Below are 27,864 nucleotides of genomic sequence, written 5' to 3'. Positions count from 1 at the left end.
CCTACAATGCTGAAACTCGGCGTGGGTCGCCCCATTAGCCTGTGAGATGGCGTCAGTAGCGGACCGATGTGCGAATAGGCCGAAGGCAGCACAACGCGCCAAGATCCGGATGTCACCGTGGTGGTTTCATAGTTGAGAGGCACTTCATCTGCAGTGGGGCGCCGAGATCCGGATGGCACCGAGGTGATGTCTAGCAAGTTGCTGTACTTGTGTGGTCATCCTACAATGCTGAAACTCGGCGTGGGTCGCCCCATTAGCCTGTGAGATAGCTGTTCTTTGGATTTGGGCCTGGTCCACCAAAATGGCCCTGGGACACCTTAGAACTCGGACGCTCGATTTTTTTTTCCTTTCCTGTACATGCAAAAAAAGGTAAATGCCTGGTACGTTACACGCTTCATCTGCCACGATGAACTCTCCAGAGGAACCGAAAAAAAATATAGTTGTGGTAACTATACCATGCATCGTCATATGGAGAGGTGGCACCAATTAATTATAGTGCTGCATAAAAGAGAGATTTGGAGGAGAACCCCTGACCTGCTAGTACATTCATCAAAGAAGTGGCACTGAGAGCTTCAGAGGCAAGGGAAACGGTCCCAAATATTTAGAAGAACTTTGGAAAGATTAAAATGACATGTTTAGATTGTGGCAAATTAATTTCATGTGGACAGATGAGTGTTACTCTAATAAATACAGCATATGAACATCATCATAGTCGATGGTTGGTAGAGACATTTTGACTATATCCTGGACCTGCCCGTCCTCGCCCAAAATGGCGCCAGAATAAATGGGACTCGTAACTCCTTGTTGTGTACTGGTTGCAGAACCTTGAAATCACGAGATACGTATGCAGTTTTGAAGCACATGGCGGGCGGGGACGAGAATTGATTGAATATTTCGACATCCCTATTGATATTAAGTTCTGATGTGTTATTGATTACTGTACTGTTGAAAGTTCGAATTAACGTCACCCATGGTACTTGCCCGCAAATGTATATCTAGATAATTTTATTGTAACTGGCCCTGTCGTATTTTAATTATAAAATGTACGTCCACCGATTCCGTAACTGTTAGACACCTTAGTTCTTGCAACCTAATGGCCCGCTCGTTACGTTCCTCTACAGTGTAAATGTCTATTCATCATATACGATTACAGTTTGCTCCGTGGCCGGCCCACGTGGTTATAGGCTCGTATTTGTATAATGAAATTTTCACAATAAAGGTTTTTAAAAGAAAACATGGTAGTAGTATATACATTGGTAAAGTTTTTAATAATAGTCACTGTTTTAGAATCATTAAAAGGCAAGTGAAATAAAGCAGACCAATTACATGAAGGGTAAAAGGTATAATACGAAGGAACGCAGTAAAGATAAATGGTCAAGGGCTGTTGTGTTTTCTATTCCTGCAACATAAAGTGATCGATAAGAATCTCATATTCAGGCGTATCGGCGACTAAGACAGCAGGTCGACCCTCTTTTGCTCAACGGCTCCGTCATGGGACGAAGAAACGCTCTTTTTCTCGAAAAAAGAATATATTTTACTTGCAGGACAGTTGTAAAATTTCCGGGAAAGTACATTAGCCTGGAACATTATAACATATATTTAAGAAAAAATAATGTTCGGAAGTAATGAAAAGCGTAATTTTTAGGTCATATGACCAAGCCTTTCATCATTACAATAAGAAAAGTAAAATGAACCAATGAAAAGTTTTATTAACAAGTCACATGACTTGTTATGCTTACGTTACGCGCTGCGCGCCCCGGATGACTTCCGGATGCGCTAACGCGGCGCGTCATATGACGCATTACGCGACAACGCAGGTACAGAATATAGTCAAAATGTCTCCACCAACCAGCGGTCGGAACACAACCCCTTTCAGCAGGCTAAATAGTTCTGTTAAATGACAACAGAAGGGACAGGCAACAAGAACCATCAGTCAAAGAGGGGAGGGCTAGTTCTTCTCTACCGGGTTACATTGGGGCGCTACCGGAACTGATCGAATTGGTAGTCTACAGTGTTTCTGGATGTTTCAGACTGAAGCTGGGGTTAGCATGAGAGCAGCACCATTTCGTAGCTCCGTCGTGGTCATTCCGCAACCAATCATGGCAGCCGTTCTTTATCGTTATTTTGGGCGGGGTGGGTGGCGGAGCCGAGCTGTTTTGCAGCCATCATTGTGTGGAGTTCAGTTCATCTCACTAGTTTTGTATTTGTCATGAGGGGTTGTTCCTAATGTTTCTATTTTAGCGAGGTCAAAAAGAGATCCCATTAGTGGCCTACTGATTTTGCTCGATTCCTTTTCTTTTTTTTTACACGATTTTTCGTTATCTGCAAAGACTAAACAGAGTATTGCGACTCTGTGTTTGTTTGTAAATAGAGAATGAACCAAAGAGAACTAATTCTAAAACAGTAAATACTTGGATAACAATGAATCAAATGGAGAGAGAAGCAGGCACGACGGATTACAATGGGGGCAAAGACCTGCGTTAACTACCTTTCACTATCTGCAAAGAGAGAGTACTCCTAATAGAAATGAGGGGGGGGGGGCACCATTCAAAGCAGATCAGTGTGCATAAACACGAAAATGTTTTCACTTACCACGTACTTGACATTCGACAGCTTATGATATTTGCTATTAAAAAACCATTGAAATTCACTGAAAAAACCATAGGTTATAGACCATATATAGTTAGGAATTAGCATTTACAAAACCTTGAAAATTCACTGAAAAAACCATAGGTTATAGACCATATATAGTTAGGAATTAGCATTTAAAAAACCTTATTTTACTCACACAAAACCATTGAAATTCCATATATAGTTAGTTGCACTAACTATATATCGCGCACCTGCAATCCACTGCTGATGATGTCACATATTACATCATTCATGACATGGTCAGTGACATCACTGATGACATCACTGATGACATCTCAAATGACATCACTGATGACATCACTAATGACATCTCATTTGACATCATTCTTGTGCTAATACGATAAACCTCTTCAGACTCTAATATAATCTTAGATACACTCAGTGTATACAGACACTCACACACTTCCACTCATCCATGGAGTTACTCACACACCCAGTCAGTCATGCAAAGAAACAATCTCATCTCCATTTCTTCAACTATACAGTTAAACACACCTTACTTATTGAAACATATACTAACACATATTTACTCTCTTATACAATCCCTGATACAAGTTCACAATGATCGATACAACCACTCACTCATTCGGTGGCTCTCATGCACAGTTATTTATATATGCCAACTCTCACATGTACTGTGTTTTACATATGTACTTACTATGACATGTAGCATTGAGATATCCATTTACTCATCAATACACTCATGCACACAGTCAACTGCCCATGTAGCTGTTTCCACATGCACTCTTGAACTCATACACCTAGTGAATAAACTGTTCACACATCTATGCATAGAGTCACACACCTTTCAGCCACCCCCACACAAACTCAATCTCCCATAGAAATACTTGGGCAAGCAATTAATAACACATATAGCCTCTCGTATAGCTAATGATCAACACATGCAGCAGTTTACAGAACAACAGACATAATGATGCACAAATTAAGACAGTTTAGTCACTAACCCATGCATTCAGTGAGACACATTTAATCACTCACTCATACAGTCAGTCACGCACCTACTAAATCCTTCATCCAGACACTTATACATCCACTCATTCTTCAATATGTAAGATATATTTTAACTTTACAGAAACATACAGTCACTGGATGTTGTCATCAGTGATGTCATCAGTGATGTCATTTGAGATGTCATCAGTGATGTCATCAGTGATGTCACTGACCATGTCATGAATGATGTAATATGTGACATCATCAGCAGTGGATTGCAGGTGCGCGATATATAGTTAGTGCAACTAACTATATATGGAATTTCAATGGTTTTGTGTGAGTAAAATAAGGTTTTTTAAATGCTAATTCCTAACTATATATGGTCTATAACCTATGGTTTTTTCAGTGAATTTTCAAGGTTTTGTAAATGCTAATTCCTAACTATATATGGTCTATAACCTATGGTTTTTTCAGTGAATATATATATATATATATATATATATATATATATATATATATATATACATTTAAATAATAAACATTAATTACATTAAATAATACTACTAATATAATCAAAATAAAAAATATTCAGGAATTATTTTGAAAATGATAATTATTTAAAAAAATCTAAACAAAAATATATATTTATATACATACTTTTATTTACATGTATCTAATTTAAAATGATTACTAAATTAATTTGTTTTATTTATATTATTTTTAATACTATTTTAAAAGTAATAATATAAATAATAAATATATATATATACATATATCCATTTCCATAAAATATTTAAAAAACAAATACAAATCCTCATACAAAATAAAAATCTAGAATTTACTCAAGATAAATGAAATATTAAAAACAACAATTATAAACATTATAATTTTAAATAACCAAAAACATATTAATGTACATGTAAACAATATAAAGTAAGCTACAAAATGATAAAATTAATACATATACTATTACTACTACACCTTATAAATAGCAGACAAAGGGGTCCGATTATGCTGTGGTTCGGAAACTTTTGCGACCGAATCAGTTTCAGAATTGGTTCCAACCGAATCAGGTTGCACAAGTCTGACCGACCGATAACGATGCTGTCCAACATCGTTCGGTTGGACTTGCATTGATTTCAATGGGAGCCTGTGTTCCGAACGAGAATAGAGGCTGCCATTGAAGAAAGGGGTGGTTGGGGAAAACCTTGCCTGCCACACTATACATGGTTGTAAAGAGGGGTCCCTGGTGTAACCCCACGGGCCTCAAGGTATCGGGGGGCCTGCTATGGGCCACCAAAGTCAGATTCCGACACCCGTTTCATGTCGGGCAAACCAATTCAGAATGACTGTCAGAATCGCTATCGTAATCGCTCGGCCAGGAACTGTGACCATAGAGCTGTACGATTCGGCGCCAAACAACTTGGGCTATCCGAATACCATTCAGAACCGAATCGGACAGCCCCAACAGTTTCCCTGCATCGTAATCGGTCACTCAGAAAAGTATCCGGATTCGGTCGGAAACATAGGTTCCAAATCGGATTTGGAAAATCCGAATCCCATTTGGAGCCTTTCCGAACGACATATTAATCAGACCCAAAGTGTCGAACTCAGGAGGTGTAAAATTTACAAATCAACTACAGTCAATTCAACAGTAGGGAAAGTGTTAGATGTTGAAGGGGTAAAATGTACTATTCACACTCCATTCAATGTAACAGTAGGGAAAATTTTGGATTGCGGAGGGGTAAAATTTACTATTCCCACTCCAGTCAGTGTAACTGAAGGGAAAATGTTGGATTAGAGGGGGGGTAAAATATACTATACCCACTCTAGTCATTGCAACAGTAGGGAAAGTGTTGGATTGCGGAGGGTTAAAATTCACTACTGCCACTACACTCTATGCGGCATTAGAAACAAATTATTTTACTTCAAATAAAATAACTAATATTAAAACTATAGTAAATACCAAAATATTTAAATATAAAAAGTATTTTTTTATCAACAAATTATGTATTTATTACAATGTTTAATACATAGTATAAATTATTACCAATATTTTATATTATCAAAATACCAAAATCTATTGTCAAAATAATACCCAATAAATACAATATTATTTGCAACTATAAAGCATAACACAATTAAGACATACAATAATAAATTACAATAAAAAAAGATACTTTTTAGTTTTGTTATTACTTAAATATACCTCTGCAAGGTACACACCACACTTATAAAATGTATATTTAAATGTTTAGTAATTACACATTTCACATAATTAAATATCTATTAAAATATGAATACTAATTAACTACTAATAAAGCAATTTTATTTAATTACTTTCCCACAGTTTATCTGTACCAAACAACTCACATTTAATGTATACATTTCAAAAAGCATTAAAGAAAGAATTTACACAATTAATAATCATTTAAACAATTAATATTTCTAATTAACTACAAATAATTAATTTTAATTAACTTCTCTCCCTTTACTCCTACAAATACAATTCACACATATAACCTAAACAAGATTTTAATTACATATTTACATAATTAATCATTTAACCAATTATTAAAAAAGATTTATTAATGTAATTGAAATATTGTAATTTACCCATAAAAAACCACAAACCCACACAAACAAATATTACATAAATAATCAATTAAATAATTATTGATAATAATAAATAATTTTGAAATAATTATAATTAATTATTTTCCCACCCTATACCCATACAAAATCCACAACCTGCATGTTAAATGCAACTTATGCAAATATGTATACCATTAACATAAATATTTCTCAATTAAATAATTATAAATAATAAAACATTAATTATTAGTAAATTATACTTATTTAACTTTCCACCCCATAACCCTACAAAACACAGAACCCACACTTCAAACTTAAAATAAATTTCCATAAATAATTATAATTTAAATAATTAATAATAATAAATGTAGTATAAATTAATTATAATTAATTTACATCCCACCCTACACCCCTACAAAACCCATGCCCTGCACCTTAAACTTAAAAACAAAACATATAGCTTATTACAGTTAACATAATTAATTATCAAATCAATAATTGATATTAATTAAAACATATGTATTAGTTAATAATTAAAATTAATTTACTTCCCACCCTAGACCCCTACAAAACCCACAACCTGCACCGAAAACTAAACTAAAAAAAATTATGATACATTTAACATAAATAATTATTAATTAAATAATTAATATTAATTGAAATTATTATTTTTAATTAATTTACTTCCCACTCTATTGGGGACCTCACAACTTGCTACTGTACTAAAAATGACAAAATCTATTACATTACATTTAAAAACAACTGTTAAATTACAAACCATATTAAAAAGCTCATAATATTTAAACAAATATTTTAAATGATATACAATTAGCATATATATTAAAATACACAAAAATTATTAAAAATCAATATTAACAACAATATTTTTAACATCGATATTGCTTACCTTAAAATCGATAATCTTGTGCACGATAATCGTGCTCACGATATTTCTGTCATATTTCCAAATCCATATTTGTGTCATTCGATATTATTGACTTGATATTTTGTCTGAACACTTTTTCACCATCTAGGGTATCTGAGACAGTGTCTGATTTCGTTGATTTGGGTCTCTCAATGGTGTGGCATAGTGGCTAGAGTTTCCTACAAAAGATTTTGGCATATATTCTTGCATCCAGGTTAATTAAGGACATCGGCCTGCAATTTTTCACCAGGATCAGGTCCTTGCACTTTTTTGGGATTATACCTATAGTGACCTCGCTGGCCATGCCTGTAATGGCACCTGAGACCGAAAAGTGGTGGAAGAGGTCAAGAAGTGTGGGACTGAGGATGGAAGGAAATGTTTTATAAAAGCTAGCAGTAAAGCCATCAGGGCCTGGGTCCTTATGCGGTTTAAAGGATTTGATAGTAACAGTGATTCCTTCAATCGTCACAGTTGAGCTAAGGGACATCTTTTCTTGGTCAGTGATAGCAGGTAGGTGTGTGTTATTTAGGTAATCCTCATAATTCTCCATAGGTGTGCTTAAGTCGTCTTTGTATATTGTTTGTAAAAGTCTCTGAGAATATCTAAGATTTTTTGAGTGTTCGTATGGGTGACATTCACTTTATCGTTCAGAGTATTGATACCCTTGTGGCTCTGCTTGTGTTTGAAATATGACATCAGGATAACTGACTTTTTTATGCCTCGCACAGTTTTAGGCTTTTATATTTGTTAATCCAGACCTGAGCCATCTCACTCAGGATTCTATTTAATCTCTTTCCAGCACTTTTATGGGATTTGTTTGGTTTAGATTGTATCTCTATTAGAGCACCTCTAAAAGTAGTTTTGAGAGCATCCCTGTGGTTGGAGGGAGAAGTATCTAAGGCCAAACTTTCTTTAGCGTAGTTTGGTATGGTCTTTTAGATACTGTCACTGGAAGCAGCATCTCTAACTGATTCAGCACTGAATCTCCCAAATTTTACAAAGTGTCCTTTCATTGGTGCCGGTTAAAGATAGGGTAACAGCAGACTAGATAGAAACTATTATCAATAGTAGGTCTGTCTGGTCTATTAGATGTATGTGCCCATTAGATATCAGCAGGTAGTCAATCCGGAAGTAAGATTTCTGTGGGTTGGAGAAGGTATAATCCCTGGTGTCAGGTTATTGTAGTCTCCAGGAGTCATGGAGGCTGAACCTAGAATCTGAGAAGCGATTTGTGTGATCTAGAGGCAGTAGTGGGGCCCTGGATTGTCTGTCAATGGTCACATCCATGGGGAGATTAAGGTCACCGCCCATAATAATTAGGTCATCAGTAGGGACTTGGCTTAGAAGAATGGACAGGGAAGTCACAAAATTCTGGATCATCAATGTTTGGGCCATACACGTTGAGGACGTGGAAGGAGTTGGTGTTTTTAGTGGATTTTTGAGGAGCCATCTTCCTTTATTGTCTGTTATGTGGGAGCTCTAAGTAAGCCTGATTTTTTAGCAAGCAACGTATCCACTCCTCCCTTTTTGTTATTGGCAGGGGAGCATAGGACTTTGCCAAGCCAGTTCTTCCCAAACTATGTCATTTCATAATGGGTGACTTTCGTTTCCTGTAGTAGAATTACATCAGCTTTGAGTTTGGAAAGGTAGCTTTCGATTTTCTTGCGTTTAACTGGGTGGTTAAGCCTCTAATGTTTAGAGAGACTAATTTTAAATTTACATTAAGGGAATTATTATTCATGTTGCAAAGGTATAAATGTGGTTATAAGCTGTATTCACGGAGGGTGTGGAATGTGCCGACGGTCAGGGTGGCCACATCAGACAATAAGCAGGATCATGGAGAAGATCCAAAGAGATAACCACAATATTTGTAGTATCAGGCATATGAAATGGGGGAAAATCCATGGTAACCCTCTGTGAGTGTGGAGGAAAGAAACTTGTCACCAAGGAGAAGATAACAGCAAGAAGCCGTGCTGGAGTGTCAAGCTACACAGATTATCAGATGTAAAACAAATAAATACATTAAAATATAACTCAATTTAACCCAAAACAAAAGGATCCAATACCCAAACCCCCATCCTCCCTTCCCTAACACCCACCGCTCCACCCTGAACTTTGAATGTGAGGGAGATCACAGAAGGTGATAGCTGCCATCGCGGCACCGCAATGGACAACAAACAAAATGATTAGGCAGTAGATCTGCCACCAGGAAAAACATTGCATCAGTATAGGTTGTATAAACGGAGTACAACTAAGCAAATAATGACAATGTGCCACACCCAACTTGCAATATATACAATGTTGTAAATGCTTGGAAAAGGCTTGAAAACATGGTAATAAAAGATAAGGCCTAACCTTGTGTGCTCTGCAAGGGATTGTTGGTTAGAAGTTTAGAATGCATCTCAGAGGGCTGTTTATAGGTGAATATAACTTGATTAGGGTGTCATAGTAGGGTGTTCTACGTGGCTGGAGCATGTATTAGCATGCAGGAACTCATACTTCAGTCTGGTGAGCATAGATGAGGATAGATGAGTCGCAGAGAATAAAAAGACCACAGGCCTTATATAGTGACCTATGTAAAGAGAATCTGTTGGTATCCTGTCACCCATACACTAAAGACGGGTACCACATTCACAAAAGATGGGTACCAGGTGTGTGGAGCAGTGAATAATCATTTGAGTAAAGCTGGTATAAAACAGAGTCTGACAAACTGGGAAGCCTAGTGAGCCTGGTAAGTATGGTAAAGCAACCCAGGAGGGTTATATACAAGTGTGTGACTCTGTAGTGCTGCTGGCAAAACCTAAAGGAACGCCAGCAGTAGATACATCGAGCCCTTTTATACTGAAACATGAGTGTAAGGAAGCTGGTGGTGAGGTATGTCCAGGACGTCCAGAGTGAGTGTAGTAGGGCGTAGCTAGACGTACTGCCACCTAGGGCGGCCCCTAAGTTTGCCGCCCGGGTGCAGGGAAGAGTGGAGGGGTGTTCCACCCACCCCCCCAGCTACGCCACTGAGTGAGTGGCATAACATGTGTCGGAACACATCAAAACATGAAGAACAGTGAACAACCTGTGTACTAAAAGGGTACTCCAATGTAAACCCCTATGGGGGCTCAAAACCACAGAATGTATAAGGACACTTCCACCGTGTCAACCAGAAGAGCAAAAACTCTATACAGCAAGGCGGACATGTAGTAAAGGATATAGCTGTGGGTGACGGCAGCTGCCAGTTCTCATGACTTGGGCTTGGTGGAAGGAGTTTGAAGAGTGTCCATTTAGATACTATCTCTTTCTTCCAGAAAAGACTGTAGATCTCTGGGGTTGTTGAAAATGTGGTGTCTCCCATCCACATGGATTTCAAATGTTGCTGGGCCGATGAAAGAGAACTTTAGGTTTGAGTTCTTAAATCTGGGTCAAAGCGCAAGGAAGCCCTTCCTGATTTCGACCATAGGCTTGGAGTAATCATGCAAAATAAAAATGTTGTGGCCTTTCCACATTATATGGTTGTTTTGACACACATGACTGAGGATTCGTTCTGTGTGCTGGTATGTCAGAGGACAATTAACAATCTGGTATGATGTTCTTATTGTCAGGTTTGGACGAAGGAATGCAGTGTGCTCTTTCCAGCCTAAAATTCTTGAAGGATAGGCATGACATTTGTGGAATCCACCTCTATAAAGGCTATGCAAGAGTCTGATGAGTCCTCTAATCCCTTGGGCACACCAAAAATGTGCAGGTTCCTCCTGTGGTTTCTATCCTCCAACTCGGCTAAATCCCACTGTAAGGTCTTGGTAGTGATCTGTAATTTCTTGATATCTCTGGCTGAGAGGACAGTTTCGTCTTTCAGAGAGCTGATTCCGTGCCTCTGTCTCAGTCACCCTAGTGTTGATAGTGTTAATGTCAGATGTGATAGCACACAACTCCTGTTCCATCATGTCTGTGTTGATTTTGGTGGATTTAGCCAGGTCGTGCACTTCCGCTAATTTTTTAAGGATCATGTCCATGGTGTTGGTTATTTCGGTCTTTCCTTCAACGGGTGAGTCAGGGAGTAGTGGTTTTGCTTTGGTGCACTTGTTGCCTGGTTTGGACTCTTTGTCTGCCATGATTCTGACAGCAGGGAGACAGTTCAAGGTGCATGCCCAATAAGCACTTTGTGAAGAATAAGGTCCCCAGCACTTGATCTCAGCTCTATAATAGCTGAAGGCGGTAGTGGACGCAAGATGCTGTGTAGAGCAGAGTCTAGAGGCTATGATCATGTATTTTGTTTTTATTGAATGAAAACTTCATCTATCAAATAAAGAAAGAAGAGAAAAACTTTTTGGATAAAACAAAGTCTCCAGAAAACGTATTGGGCCTTGGGGGTTTATCCATTATAAGTGTGATTGATATTAGATTGTATTCTTAAAAACTGCATTACATTATTCTTTGATATTATAAATATACTGGTATGTGCTGAGCACCTTCTTGTTTAGAGTCTAGAGGCCCAGACGTGTTTAAAGGTACACAGACAAAATATCGATTTTTAAATTTCGACATACAATTATATCGAAGTTTAAATATCGAAGGGACATAATATAGAAGGTAAGTAATATCGACACTCTTAATATCGATATTAGTAATATCGAAGTTTTAAATATCGATGTCAGTAATATCGAAGTAAATAATTTCGATGTTACTAATATCGATTTTTAAATAAATTTTGTGTATATTATATTGTATTTATTATGTTTAATAATTTATTTTTAATGTTATTTAATTAAATGTTGTCTTTTAGTACTGTAGCGGGTTGTGGGTTTATAGGGGAATAGGGTGGGAAGTAATTTAATTATGTTAAATTAATTATTAATTAGTAGGAATTATTAATTAATTAATTGAGAATTATTTGTAACTAATATTAACTAATTGATAAATATGTTCTGTAGCGGGTTATGGGTTTATAGGGGAATAGGGTGGGAAGTAATTTAATTATGTTAAATTAATTATTAATTTGTAGGAATTATTAATTAATTAATTGAGAATTATTTGTAATTAATATTAATTAATTGATTAATTGATAAATATGTTCTGTAGCGGGTTATGGGTTTATAGGGGAATAGGGTGGGAAGTAATTTAATTATGTTAAATTAATTATTAATTAGTAGGAATTATTAATTAATTAATTGAGAATTCTTTTGAATTAATTTTAATTAATTGATTAATTGATAAATATGTTCTGTAGCGGGTTATGGGTTTATAGGGGAATAGGGTGGGAAGTAATTTAATTATGTAGAATTAATTATTAATTAGTAGGAAGCATACATTAATTGTTATTAATTGGTAAATAATTATAATTAATTGGTAATTAATTTTAAATAATTCATTAATTGATAAATGTGTTCTGTTGTGGGTTGTGTGTTTATAGGGGAATATGGTGGGAACTAATTTTAATGTAATTAAGTAATAATGAATTATTTTTTATAAGTATGTTATTTCAACCCCTTCGCTATCCAACACTTTCCCTACTGTTGCACTCTCTGGAGTGGGAATAGTAATTTTTAATCCTACGCTATCCAACACTTTCCCTACTGTTGCACTCTCTGGAGTTGGAATAGTAATTGTTACCCCTACGCTATCCAACACTTTCCCCACTGTTGCACTCTCTGGAGTTGGAATAGTAATTGTTACCCCTACGCTATCCAACACTTTCCCTACTGTTGCACTCTCTGGAGTTGGAATAGTAATTGTTACCCCTACGCGATCCAACACTTTCCCTACTGTTGCACTCTCTGGAGTTGGAATAGTATTTGTTACCCCTACGCTATCCAACACTTTCCCTACTGTTGCACTCTCTGGAGTTGGAATAGTAATTGTTACCCCTACGCTATCCAACACTTTCCCTACTGTTGCACTCTCTGGAGTTGGAATAGTAATTGTTACCCCTACGCTATCCAACACTTTCCCTACTGTTGCACTCTCTGGAGTGGGAATAGTAATTGTTACCCCTATGCTATCCAACACTTTCCCTACTGTTGCACTCTCTGGAGTTGGAATAGTATTTGTTACCCCTACGCTATCCAACACTTTCCCTACTGTTGCACTCTCTGGAGTTGGAATAGTAATTGTTACCCCTACGCTATCCAACACTTTCCCTACTGTTGCACTCTCTGGAGTTGGAATAGTAATTTTTAATCCTACGCTATCCAACACTTTCCCTACTGTTGCACTCTCTGGAGTTGGAATAGTAATTGTTACCCCTACGCTATCCAACACTTTCCCTACTGTTGCACTCTCTGGAGTTGGAATAGTAATTGTTACCCCTACGCTATCCAACACTTTCCCTACTGTTACTGTTGCACTCTCTGGAGTGGGAATAGTAATTGTTACCCCTACGCTATCCAACACTTTCCCTACTGTTGCACTCTCTGGAGTGGGAATAGTAATTGTTACCCCTACGCTATCCAACACTTTCCCTACTGTTGCACTCTCTGGAGTTGGAATAGTAATTGTTACCCCTACGCTATCCAACACTTTCCCTACTGTTGCACTCTCTGGAGTGGGAATAGTAATTTTTACTCATACACTATCTAAAATGTATTTCGCTTTTTTATTAGTATTATGTTGTTATTCATTGTTATTTATGTGATTATTTTATGTATATAAATGTATTAGTACTTTATTATATTTTTATTTTTTTATAAGTTATGAAAATAATTAATTTAGAGTTAATATTAATGAAAAATATATTATGTATTATATATTTATTAATATTAATTTGTATTACATTATGTATTAATTTTAAATATTATAGTACATTTTTAAATATGTTTATTACATTTATAAGTATTATTTTGTTAATATTACATTTTTATTTAATAAAAAAAAAAAAATATTTTACAAAAAACGATATTTTTGTCATTCTATATTTTTTTTCTCGATATATTTGTACTTACCTTGTTAGGGATAGGATTCCTATATTTTTGACTTCGATATTTTTGTTCCGATATTTTTGTATATCGATATTTGTGTTATCGATATTTTGTCAGACATTCGTGTTTAAATAATGTTGAATGAGATAATCACACAACCAGACCAATAGAGACACAGGCCACAGGGAGGCACAGAGCACAGTCAGGCAAGTTGTAATGATGGTACTACTCGCAGCTAAACAGAACCAGACCCAGAGAGGGTCGCAAGAGTCTCCAAGAAACCAACAGAAGCCTAAGAAACATGGGCCAGCAAAGTTTTGATCGGGGAGCTCTGTAGGTGTTAGTCTAAGACCCTCAAGGCTATCAAGTGTCCAAGAGTTCAGCAAGAGCTCAGTATGAGATCACCAAACTTTTCGTCAGGAATAGTGCTTCTCACTGATCCAATACCTTGCTAGCACTTGCCACTTCTTAGTTTTCATTTTGTAACACTTGTTTAGTAACACTGTTGTTTTTGTTGTCTTATTTTTTTGTTTTGAAGCATTCCCCACTATAGCTGCACTTAAATGTTGGTCATCTGTGTCGTCTGTGTGTTCTACATTTGCCCAGGTTCACTCACAACTGAATGGGGACTGCTCGGAACTTTCTCTGATATTTTCAGCGCACTTCATAGCCGTTCTCTATCTTAAAGTCAGGCAAAGCAGGGAGAGAGTGGAAGGGGAATCAAGAGGGTCGCTATATGTTAGACGATCCGCTGGGGTAGCGATAGGGTTGTACAGAAAAGTTTGCTTGCGTAGTGAGGCTCAGATTTGTCCATGTATTCGCGCCTAGTCTAATCCGGTTCGGCGGCCATTTTGACAGTCACTGCAAGCTGATTTTCCGGCAATGAGGGGATACAAATGCCAGAAAACGCAGTGATGTGCAGATGGATGGGCTTCCTGGTTCCTGAGATGTTCCGATATCCGGATCTACCGTTTCCATTGCATAGGTAGGACTGCAGACCACATTACCTTGTCATTGCCATCTGAGCTGGCGGGAGCAGTGCAGTTAAATCACCATTCACCACACTGTCCAAGCCACACCTCTCTTTTTCTTCTGTCTTCAAGGGTTGCTTTATTTATCGACTGTACTCTAGTCTAAACAAGGGTAAATTGAGGCTAGGCTCAGTGAAAAGGAGTGAGTCTAGGGAGTCAGGGGTGAACTGTGCAACATTTGCTATGAGAAACAACCTTTACAACGCAACTTTTACAACGCACTACCATTACAACGAAACTTTTACAGCGCAACATCCATTACATAGCATGCCATTACAACGCAACCATTACAACGCATGACACTACAATGCATACCATTACAACGTATGTTATTACAACGCAGTCATTACAACGCATACCATTACCATCCAACACTTACCCTACTTTTGCACCCCCTGGAGTTAGAATAGTAATTTTTACTCCTACACTATCCAACACTTACCCCACTGTTGCACCCCCTGGAGTTAGAATAGTAATTTTTACCTCTACACTATCCAATACTTACCAATAATGCAATGTAATGTAACGCGTTGTATTGGTATGCGTTGTAAAGGTAGAATGCGTTGTAATGGAATGCGTTGTAAAGGTAGTTTTTAAAAATTTGTTGTAATGGCATGCGTTGTAATGGAATGCGTTGTAATGGATGTTACGTTGTAAAAAATGCGTTGTAAAGGTGTGCGTTGTAAAAGTATGCGTTGTAACGTCATACAACCTTTGCTACTACTTCCCCCTTCATCATATTAATGGGAACCACAGCACACTACCTTCCAACTTTCTCTGTTTCCCTTGAGTTTTCCACTGGATTCTAGGGAAAATGTATATGTGGAGCCAGCGATAGCCTGAGGTTGAAACTTGGCAGGATCTACTAGAAAAAGATACTGAAGGCAAGATAATTCGCTTTTCAAGTCGCCTAGAGCAAAAATGCAAAGTCCCATCCTGAGTACTAAATAATGAAACATAAAATCAAGATTTTTGAAGCAAAACCCAAAAGAAAAAAAAATCAGAGTAAAGCCTTTGCTGCAACCCATTGCTTCCAATTTTAGGTTACTGGTGCTTGCCAGGTGTGAACAAAGCAAACACAAGGAGATGATGGAGGTGTCTCCATCTGCCTAAGAATAATCATTTGTTTTTCAGGCAGATTTGAAGGTGTACCAGGATTGGAGTGGAAGGTATTTGATTTCAACAAGTGTTGACGTGATGTAGTCAAATTTCTTTGCGTCTATAATCAGTCTTGCAGCTACATGAAGAGAAACTTTCAATGGGTCTTTAAGCTATACATGGTGACACTTCTTGAACAGTAAAAAGAAACCCCATAAAATACTGTTCCTAGGCCATGCCTATCCAGCCGCCTTCTTTCTACCTCTGCCACAGATACTGGGAACACCCCAGCATCTGCAGACAAAACACACAATGTTGTTGTGCTCATGGATAAAAATTCATTATTAACTCTATAGATGAATGTGGTCTCCAAAACCATATTCCATTACCCATGTATGTTAAACGTGTTATGATAATTCTCCATTATTTTCCATCACTTTGATCCTAGATGTTGACTTGTCACAACTGGATTAATGCAACAGTACACTACGTACAGCATTTCTCTCAAAGATCTAATGAGCTCAAATTACGCAGCTTATCTACCATGACCATATCACAATAACATTGGGGACCAATTTATCAAGGTTTCACGCAACACAGCAAGGCACCTTGCTGCTCTGCGATGCATGATCGGAAGAGGGCAGGAATGAGCTATATTTAACATTATATGGCACCTTCCTGTCTTTTTCTTGCATGACACAAAATGTGCTGCTTTGTGCCAAGACAGGCACCCTTGCACTGTGGGATACCTTCCTACACAAAAACAATCCTCAGTGGCTTTTTCCTCTAAGTGTGCTGCTGAATGTGCCTCTGGCAGGAAGGCATACATTTCTGACGCTTTCCAAGATCTACCACTGTTGTTAAATCTGAGAATGCGTCAGAAAGTAAAGTCCACATTTGTAAAGCGCACAATCACCCGTAAGGGTCTCTAGGCGCTGGGGGCCGTCCGGAAGATTAAGCGAGCTATTGCCCAGAGTCACATGGTGCTGGGCTAACCTGCCGCCGGAGCCGGGGATCGAACCGTGGTCCCCAGATTCCAGCGTCAGTCGCCCTGGCCGCGGCGCCACACCTCTCCCATGGATGGATGCATGGGAACAGCGATACTCAAGCCATTTAACGCCCCAACCATGCAGTGTAATTCAAGGCAGGGACATGTGCAGCCTTATGTTACCCCAGGTTTACCAAGCCACGCAGGGTGGCCTTGCGTGGCTTGCTAAATGCTCATCTAAAATTTGCATTGGCCTGCGTCGCCTTGTGTGGCACAAGGGCAATGCAAAACAGTGATAAATTTGGCCCAAACAGATTTTCATTAGCTCTGCTTACACTAAGGGCGACTTTAAAACACTTTACCTCATGGGACCTTCATCACTGCTAGCCAACCTGTCTTGTAAAGCTGTTTGTCCATTACCAATAGCCCAGAAGCTTCAGGTTCACTAGACAGTGCGGGTTATTAAGCCATTCCTACATCCAGAGGAGCTATAACATGCACCGAGAAGGTAGTGATGGTTTAAACGGATCGCACATCAATTCTATGCGAGAAAAAAAATTGAAACAGCTTTTCAGTGTAGGAGTAACAGTATTGGTGCCCCTCAAGGTAACAGTACAAGAACACCCCACTACCACGGATGTCACCACACAGAAATTCCAAAGAACATCTGAGTTGAACTTAACAAAACAAATGTCCCTTAGCACTCCCCAAAAATTATATCACCATTGTCAATTGTGTGACACATTTACATTTCATGAACAATGTGATTGCTCACAGGAAACCAGACCATTCATATGAACTTCTGCAAACTTCCATTTAATGTCAAGTGCTAATGTTTCATTATAATTATAGAAACAGAATGGTCAAATTCAAATCCCAAATAAAACCAAATATTATTTTACAAAAAGCTTGATATCTCTAGTTGATCCACGGATGTCATGTTCATAAAGCCTCCCTGTAGGCAACGATGGAAATAGCCGACACGTGTTTCATTACGATTGTAACTTCTTCAAGGCTATAAACAGTTTGAACATCGATATAAAAGTTTACAATAATGAACACTTTTGTCACAGAAAACAATTTGTGTCATCACCAAAAACATGGACCACCTTGTGTTTCATGAAAAACTTGCAAAGAGACGTGTGGAAGAAGAAGATGTGAAACATCACCAAATACAAAGTTGTCACCCAAGTGATCAAGGAAAGCCTAATAAATAAATACACAAAAGCTATGGTGGACAATGTGGGCAATTTCGGATATCCTCCCTGTGGAACTCCCAAACTCTCCAATTGAAATTGGAAAATCACAACTTCAATTCAGAAGATCCTCAAAGACTCACCTCTTCACCATCGCATTTAAATAGCTATATCCTGCCTCCGATAGCCATTTACAGTGCAATCCTTATGTCCTTATCTGTCAGACTCCCTAGACTGGCACTGCCTCTTTACTCAGACTCTGAGTACTCGTGCTCTTTTGAAGGCTTTGTCATCATTTTCCATACATAATTCACAGTGCACAGTTCATCGCTGTAGGGTGATTAAAATATACTTAACCACCACGATCTTGACCATGTACTGTGTATTTTTCCGATTAATCTTTTTGTACTCATTTCCCAGTAGTTAATAGGCACCCACATGGCAATTAGTAGCAATTTCCGAAAAACTCATAAAATAAAATAGAAATAAATAGCAGTGAAGCTACTGAGAATGGAGGTAGTATATTCCGTTTTAAAATTACCAGTGGATGTAAAACTGTTCAAAATGTTATTGGAAATGGGTCTCTATAGATTTAATAAGCTTTTTTGTAAGCGTGTTTATCTGCATTTAACAATAGGAGCATAAAGCATAAAAAATACATCAGTAGTCCAGCACACATTTCAGGTCGTGTACAAATCAAAGAAGACCCAACAGCAGATGATAGAGACATGCTACTATCACTCCTCTCGCACTCATTTCTACTTCTACTTACTGCTCACCTACCCTATTACTCCTACCCCTTTTGAATACTACTGTTTCTACTCTTCTATCTGAAGGATTCCTCTTCCACTGCAGTGAATACCTTGCAGCAGCAACTTCATTCTCTGCAGAATCTTCCTCCATTCTTCCTACAGATCTACCCCTACCTCCTATTGGTCCTTTAAAACTGGTGTACTTCCGCACTGGGATTTCGTTAGCTACTAGCTCCTGCACTAAGAAATTAAGGGAAAGAAACACAAACCAGACTTAAACGTCCCTGGACCTGTGATGCTGCAAGGGAGCAGAGTGCAGAACAGCAGTGAATTCAAGAAAACTACTCATTGAACTAGTAATGAAACTCCAGCTCCGCCTTTTAACTTGACTGCTTCTGTTTTATATGAGTAAGCCTTTCTGAAGGAGAAGATCCATGGGATATTAAAACCTTAAGCTTCATGTTTTGATCTTGATCATGCCATGTGCTCATAATCTTTCATTAAACAGGTGTTTTGTGCTAGCTTCATGGGCAGAACCAAGCACTTGTAATAATTGAATAGTTGAAAAGTTTTTTGTCCAAGGAAATATCATCATGAATGATGCTGATACATCATTCATGGCGGTATTTCCTTGTTCAAAAAACTTTTTTAGCACTACACTGATTTTGAGTCTGCATACTAGAAATATTTCTTCTGGTGCAGACAATGCTCGATACACTAATATGTTATTTTAGGTTCTCCTAAGGAACTTGAATTTTACAACATATTGAAAACATTCTGTGTATTAAGTAGACATTTTCTAAAATCAAGCTGAGTCTACATCTAATTTGGAACACCCTGCGTATTTATTAGGAATTCTGAGTAGTATTTCTAAGTTAGGGTACCCAAGTAGGCAGAGGAAGGGTAGATATGTCAGATGCAGATCTGCAGTTATTAAATAGCCCTTCACAACAAAAGCTGAGGTTGCCAAGCCCAGCAATAAATACATCACAGGTACAAACAAATTAAAATTGATATTTTCCCTTTACTTAATATGCAGTTTATATTCTTGAACAAATGTCCGGTGCAGTTACTAGCATGTCAAAGTGTAGCTAGCTGGAAAACTGAGCACGCAGAGGCTGGGTCTTACCGCCAGAGCTGCTGACTTTGGAGCTGTGGCACCAGGTTCTAGTCTCAGAAGCCGCTGAACATCCTGTGATTCTGGGCAGATCTCTTAGCCTTCCCTTACCTATGAAACTAAATGTGTCCTTTTGTAATGTAACTGCTGCTCTCCTAAAGCACTCCAAGTCCTTCCAGTCGACTTTGAAACAGCATATGATGGAGGTCGGCAACTAGTGACAGGGTGGGGAAGGGTCATGCAGTGACAGGAGCCAGGTGGTGGGAGGGACAGGCCAGCTAGGTAAGGGGAAGTGAGGTGGTGGTAAGGACAGGCAAGCAACAAACACCTCCAACCAAATATCCCTGTAAACCCCAAACTTAACCTGACAGTGACATAGGTTTTAAAATGTAAGACAGAACATACTGAAGGTTAATATACATGATACTTATGAAGCTGAGAACTTGTAAACCATACATAATACTTAAAAGCATGGGAAAAAGGTTTTGCTAAGACTGAGTAATGATCCAAGGAAAGCATGGCTTATATTGTTACAAAGATCTCTGAGAAAGAAAGAAAAAAAAAGAAAGTTCAAATGAATAACATTCTCATATAAAATCTGAAGTAAAAGAAGCCAAAGATAATTTTACTTCTGATGGCCGATTCTAACTACAGATCCCTCACCTTTAGAATTTCCCTCAAGTGCCAAACTGGATCAGGAAAACTCAAAAGCAGTTCTCCTGCATAGCAGGAGGGGGTGGCTTGTGACTCAGTGTCAACACCATCCACTGCCGGAAGTGATGAATAGAGCCCCATATAAGTAGGTATTCACACTACTCCAAGGAATGTGATGACTACTCTCAGATTAACCCTACGGCCAGTATGAGGGAAAGCTCTATGTGCAAAACACTGGAAGGTTTTGCGCTGGTCTTGCTCAAGGTCAAAGGTGAGGATCCATTCCCAAGGTGGTTCCCAAGTCAGAACCTCCTCGAGGTCGAAGTCTTCCGGTAAGTAGAAGAAGAAACAAGTCCAAGCACGACTCTGCCCCTTCCCGCCATTGTCGTTGTCCAGAGAAGGCGTGACTGCTTATTGGTAATGTCACAGCAGGTAGAGAAGCCATACTGATCCAGCGAAAAGGCCAGAGATAAATACTTCACGATCAACAAAAATTTCAAATGGGCCCATATACACATTCAAGCTTCCTGACTGTTTCGCTGGGGGTCAAGTTTTGTAATTCACTTTGATCTTGATTAGTCAACGTCTTACTAATCTTCACAGATCAACACTCTTCCTTTGGTCAATGGACCATTAGGTGAGTAGTTGATGGTGATATTAACAATTTAACTAACTAACTAAAAGATCTGAGTGAAATAACCGCAAACTCTGGGTAAGATTCAATACATTTTATCTAAATCTCAACCATAAATTAACGCTCATTAGTACAAATTCACAGTGCAAACTCCATCAACTTTCATGGGAGAGAAAATTCATTTAACGAAACATTCAATTCACAGAATCATTCAACAATTCAATGCATTAAGAATAGATAGATAAAGGGACAAAAGGCATAATAAATCATTAATTTGCAAAAGATATGCAAATTTAAAGACTGAAAAATATTCACCCAAGGGTGATAACGGGAAAACCAGCCCTCTGGCCAAAGGACTGATGGAGGTCCCTTGATTAAGAGTCAGTAGACAAAGACTATAGGACAGGATCAGATCAGGGCAATACGTACTAAAACTTCTCTATAGACCCAACGCACCAGGGCGCATCCCTCTCTTACACTCTCTCCCTCATTGGTATTCTTCTGGAATCTTCAATCTAATTAGGTTGTCATTCAGGTGTGACTCTTTCCAGTATATACTCTCCTTTCCTCATCAGCAGCAGCTCTCGCCTCTCTCTCACTCTCAGCATTGATGACTGACCTAATCTTTTAGCCATTCTAGTTATAGTCTTCATTTCTGCATGTCCCACCCTCAAAAGTTGCTAATATCGATGGATTAAGGACTGTGATTGGGCAGGGAAAGTGGAGTTGTCATCACCTCATGCTGACATATTAATTTCTTTAATACATCTTTTGTCTAGCAAACCCATCCCCTTTAGCTCATTTAAAATTCTGCTTTATTTCTTTTCACATATATTTATTGCTACAAATCAAAACATATTTCAATAGTGTTCCACAGTCGAGAGGAGTTTTCACACAGTGGCTTGTCCTTGGCTCTTGGCAACCTGTCAGCGGGTCACATCTTTATGACACTGCGCATGTGTAGCTCGCTTCCATCTTCAGCCGCCATCTTTTTTCTTTACATACTACATTAGGCCTAAACGCACACTATTAATAAAGGAATCATAAATAGATGTTAATTTCTCAAATATGTGATTGTCACTGTTCACCTCCCACTTCTACTCTATCCCATGTTATTATCTTTTTCTTTAAGCAAAAGCCTTAGCAGCAACAGCTCTCTTTAAATTCGGGCAAGCATATACCAGACATGCGGTGCCTCAAGACCTAATGTTAGTAACTTATGTGCATGCATGAGAGTTTTTCCTCTCAAACGGGTCAGTCACATTGTTATCTACGTCATTCTGGTTTGTACATGTGCAAAAGCATTTTCCAGTTTAAAGCAGTTTCAGTCGCATTGCATTTTATTCTTCATTAATTAAGCATGCATACAGCTCTTTTCTGCATATGTAAATGTTGTGCGTATGTTAATTTAATTTTTCATACTATTTTTACAGATTAGTACTGTTAATGAGAGATTGCTTCGGAGCAAGTTTCGTTTTCTTTAATCCTTGCTCCATCATTCCACCCTCTGATGGCTTTTTAGAGCCATCATAAAATACCCATCATTACCAAGTGCCAACTTTACCATTAAATCTTGGTATCCACTTTGTTCTCTACATTCTTTATTTTTCTCTTTTATATTAATCTCTTTCATCTTTCCATATAGAATATCTTTATTTCTTCTCACTCTATCTCCTTCCTTTTTCTCTTTCTTCCCCATCCTTTTATTCTTTGTCTCAATCATCAATCCAGTTCTCATTTTTCCCTTGCAACATAGGTCATTATTATCATCAAAATTACGAATGCTATTGAAATTACTGGAATTAATATTTTACCTAATAAGCTATTTCCAAAAGTTGAAAACCAGCCACCTATATTGGAAATACTTTTACTGAGTCTTTCCCAAACCCCGCGGTTGGGTCAAGTCTTTATGAATCTTTGTAATATTCTTAATATATCCCTCAATGCCTTTAGTTTTGTCTGGGATATATGTACAGCAATGTTGAACTTTCAACATACCACAGACTCCACCCTTTTTTGCCAACAAAATATCAAGGGCAAGTCTATTTTGTAAGACCATAGATCTGATCGCAACCATTTCAGTATTGATCATTAAGAACCCACCAGCAGTATCTGTTGATAAACGGTCAACTACTGAGGACAATTGATGTATTTTATGAGTTTAATACTAATTTAGTTTAATTTATTAGTTACTGAAAAACTTGCTCTTTACTTCTGGTTAGTCCTTTACTTATTACATCCATTTCTTTGTTCTTAGTGATGTGGTATACCTTCGGGAATACAATGGCAATATAACAAATGTGGTAACATCGTGCGGGTAACCTCTAATTGGCATTTTTACAGCATACATAATATATACCTAGGAAAATTGCATCATTTCCCCTTTTCAGTCCCCATCATTAGAAAGGTACGTTCACATTCACTAGTACCAATGAAAAAACTGTTACACTCTGTTTTTAGTTTATGTAGACAGAATTTCCCCAATTATGACAAGTCTAGGGACATTGCAGCATGAGTCTCACCTTACTTATAGTCTCCCTCTAAAGTAGCCCATGGAGGTACATGTGACTTCTGCTGAAAAGCTTTCTTTTGGAAATCCTGCCTTGTTTCTTCTATTAAATTTAGAAAATCTTTTTCTTCATCACACAAAAGACATGTTAAGTTATTTCTATGAGCATGTGTTATATCTATGGGATTCATTGTTAGGAAAAATGCACCCATAAACTCTGCATCTTTACTACTAAGTACAGGATTTAAGTTTCTACGAATACGTATTTCTGAAAAGACTAAATCCATATTAGAATGGTAATACTGCAACTTGCCAGTAACATAGAACAAACTGGATACCACACTACAAGACACACCATAAGTTAATGGAAGATGATGATATGTCACACCTTCTGAGACAGAAGTAGGTAGTTTCATGCAGACATAACAATCACTCACATCCATCGTATCTACATATAGATAAAGGAGTTTAGTAAATACATTTAATGACAAACAACTGTGTGATTTGTCATGATAATACATGCTCTTATCCATTTGTTCTAAATATGTAGTAATAGTTTTCTTAGTGACCGCACTCATTCTTTCAATAGTATTTGTGTAATTTTGATTAGTCACCATTAATACAGGTATCACAACTGTTAGCAATAACCACATCAATATTAGTATTCTAATACTACATACACAACATTTAACACATCTCCATTTTAAGCTAGATTTCGGATGTTCAGTCACTTTTAGTTCTGCCATTTTAGTATCTAAAATGTATTTCTAAAAATATATTTTCTCTCTCTAAAGAAAAAAGAAATTGTATAAAAGGGTAAAAATCTTTGTGTGATCCCACACTTCAAAGGCTTTCAGCTTTTAGTCAGTCCTTTTCCTTTGGATCTTTTTCTTCTTTTTGCTTGACAGTTTTTCATTAAATCCCCCCTCTGTACAAAAGTCTTTTCTTTAAGGTGGTCCCAATTCCCTTTCATCAGATCCTTCAACAGTTTTACTTTCATTTTCTCCATTCAGATCAAGATTTTCAAAATGTTCAAGTATGATGTAAGTCCACTCTGGAGCCTTGTATTTTCTACTTGGTACCCTCCCTCTTTTTGACAAACTTAGTGACCTTCTTCTTGATCTTTCTTGCTCAACCTGACTTCACACCTCATTTACTTGTTCTAATTCTTTCCCTGTTTTTCTTCTCAGAATGTACGTCAGTCTTTTCACTCCACTCGGCCAGTGATCACCCTTACTAACCCTCTTTGACTGTACTGCCTTTTCACCTTCTTCACCTATTTCAAGTGTCCTTTTATTTCCTCTTTCTTTATGTTGGACCGGTAGGCTTGGAAAGGTCGCTTAAGCTCTGCCAAGATAAAGTTCTCGACATCCTAGGTCCACTTACTGAAATAAGGTTTTTGTATAGATTTCACCAAGACTCCAATACAGTACTCTCTTCCAAGACCGACACCCCTTACACTAGATCAAGAAAAAATCATAGAAGAAGAAATTTCCTCAATGCTAAAAAAAGGAGCAATTCTAGAGGTACCCATGGAATTTATGACATTCATAAGTACTCTCTTCCTTGTGGAAAAGAAAGACAAGGGTTGGAGACCGGTTATAAATCTCATGGAACTCAACAAATTCTCTGTCTACCGTCATTTCAAGATGGAGGGCATCCATCTTCTCAGAGACCTCTTACTAGAAGGAGACTGGCTAGTCAAATTAGATCTGACGGACGCCTACTTTACAATTCCCATGACAAAGGAACACCAACCCTTTCTTCAGTTCATTTGGAAAAACCATCTCTTTCAATTTCAGGCTCTCCCCTTCTGCCTCTCTTCTGCCCCATGGTGTTTCACCAAGGTAATGAGAGCAGTTGCCTCATGTCTAAGAGAAAAAGGGATTTGTCTCATCATTTACTTAGACGACATCCTGATTCTTTCTCAAGACTATGCTCAAATCATCAAAGATCTGAAGACAGTTATAGACCTCTTAGAAAGTCTGGGTTTTATCATAAACTGGGAAAAATCCATTCTAGTCCCCTCAAAGAAGATGGAGTTCCTGGGCTTCACAGTAGACACAACAGAATGTCTTCTCCTTCTCCCTCCCAAGAAGATTGCCAAAATAATAAAGGAGATAAGACATGTATTGAAACAAGAAAATCTCTCCCTAAGAGAACTAGCATGACTTCTAGGCCTTCTATCTTCCTCCATTCAGGCCATTTTTCCGGGACCACTGAATTATCGAGCCCTTCAGAGAATAAAAGCAAGAGCTCTCAGGTCAGGTCTTTGGTACGGAGATCGAATTTCCTTAAACCCAGATGCAATCTTAGAACTTAACATGGTGTTTAGACAATCTAGATGCATGGAATGGGAGAGCGATCTTTGGTTCAGCACCAGATTTTATTCTAGAATCGGATGCCCGCCTTCATGGCTGGGGTGCTTGTCTACAGAACCAGAACACTGGAGGAATTTGGTCCCAACAAGAGTCCCTGCACCACATCAATTATCTAGAATTAACTGCAGGACTTTATGCTCTAATGAGCTTCAAACGCTTTCTTCAAGGAAGATCAGTCATATTGAAAATGGACAATATGTCTGCCGTTGCTTACATAAACCGTCTAGGAGGGACCAAGTCAGAAGACCTCTCCATTCTAGCAAAGAAGCTTTGGTTTTTCTGCCTAGAACACAAAATCTCTCTGAGAGCAGAATACCTTTCAGGGAAATCCAATCTTTGCGCAGATTGGAATTCAAGATTCATCTTGGATTACAGCGACTGGAAGCTCAACACTTCTGTTTTCAACTCCCTCAATCATTTCTGGGGCCCATCCCAAATAGATTTATTTGCGAGCAACTTGACTACCCAATTGATATCTTATTTCAGCTGGATGCCCGATCCTGGTGCTCTAGCAGTGAATGCCTTTCTCCAACCTTGGGTAGGGATCAACGCTTATGCCTTCCCTCCATTTGCAATGATCCAGAGACTCCTTCAGAAAGTGAGACAAGAACGATCCTCAATTGTCCTAGTAACTCCTTTTTGGCCATCCCAAGTCTAACGGTCTCGCTAGACTTTCGTCAACAGCTTCAACTCTCCTTGGAGAGTCATGGGCCCCTGGAACACATTACGGGTACAACAACATTTGGAAAGTCTGGTCACGTTGGTGCTTGGAAAGGGACTTGGATCCCGTGGAGGCACCTATTGTTGATATAGTTTATTTTCTTGGAGAACAATTCGATAGAGGTTCAAGTTACAGATCTCTCAATTGTTTTAGATCTGCTATTTCTGCAGGACATTCTCTAATTAACAATAAAACGGTAGGTAAAAATCCTAATATTTGTAGAATACTTAAAAGTATCAGACTTAGAAGACCTTCTCAACCTAGCTATCAATCTCTTCGGGATGTTAATTTAATTCTTGACCTTTTTTGTTCTTGGCCAGTTAATTCTCTTCTCAGCAGGAAGAATCTTTCTATCAAATTAGCTACTCTTCTTTGCTTAATTTCATGCATTAGAGTCTCTGATGTTAAAGCTCTAGATATTTCTTTTAGATCTTACAATATGTTTGGAGTCAAATTTGAAATACATAGAAGAACTAAAACCATGTCAGATTCTATTTTCTATCCTCCTTTTGATACTTGCACTAAACTCTGTGTTGTTCAATGTATGAAAGAATATGATGTGAGAATGAACTCTCTTTGGATGTTTCATCACCGAGAAGCCAACTGGTTGTCTTCTTCATTCTCGTTTGTCTTTTACTTCGAATCTTCTGGAATCTACTGCATCTTTTTTCGCCTGATTTAAAAGAGGCTGATGTTTGCTATGTTTTGTGTATTACTTTATCTCAGTGTTCTTATTGGAACCTTTGTATTGTGATGCG

The sequence above is a fragment of the Lissotriton helveticus genome, chromosome 9 (genome assembly GCF_964261635.1).
Source record: "Lissotriton helveticus chromosome 9, aLisHel1.1, whole genome shotgun sequence".
Classification (NCBI taxonomy): domain Eukaryota; kingdom Metazoa; phylum Chordata; class Amphibia; order Caudata; family Salamandridae; genus Lissotriton; species Lissotriton helveticus.
This window is presented reverse-complemented; position numbering follows the sequence as displayed.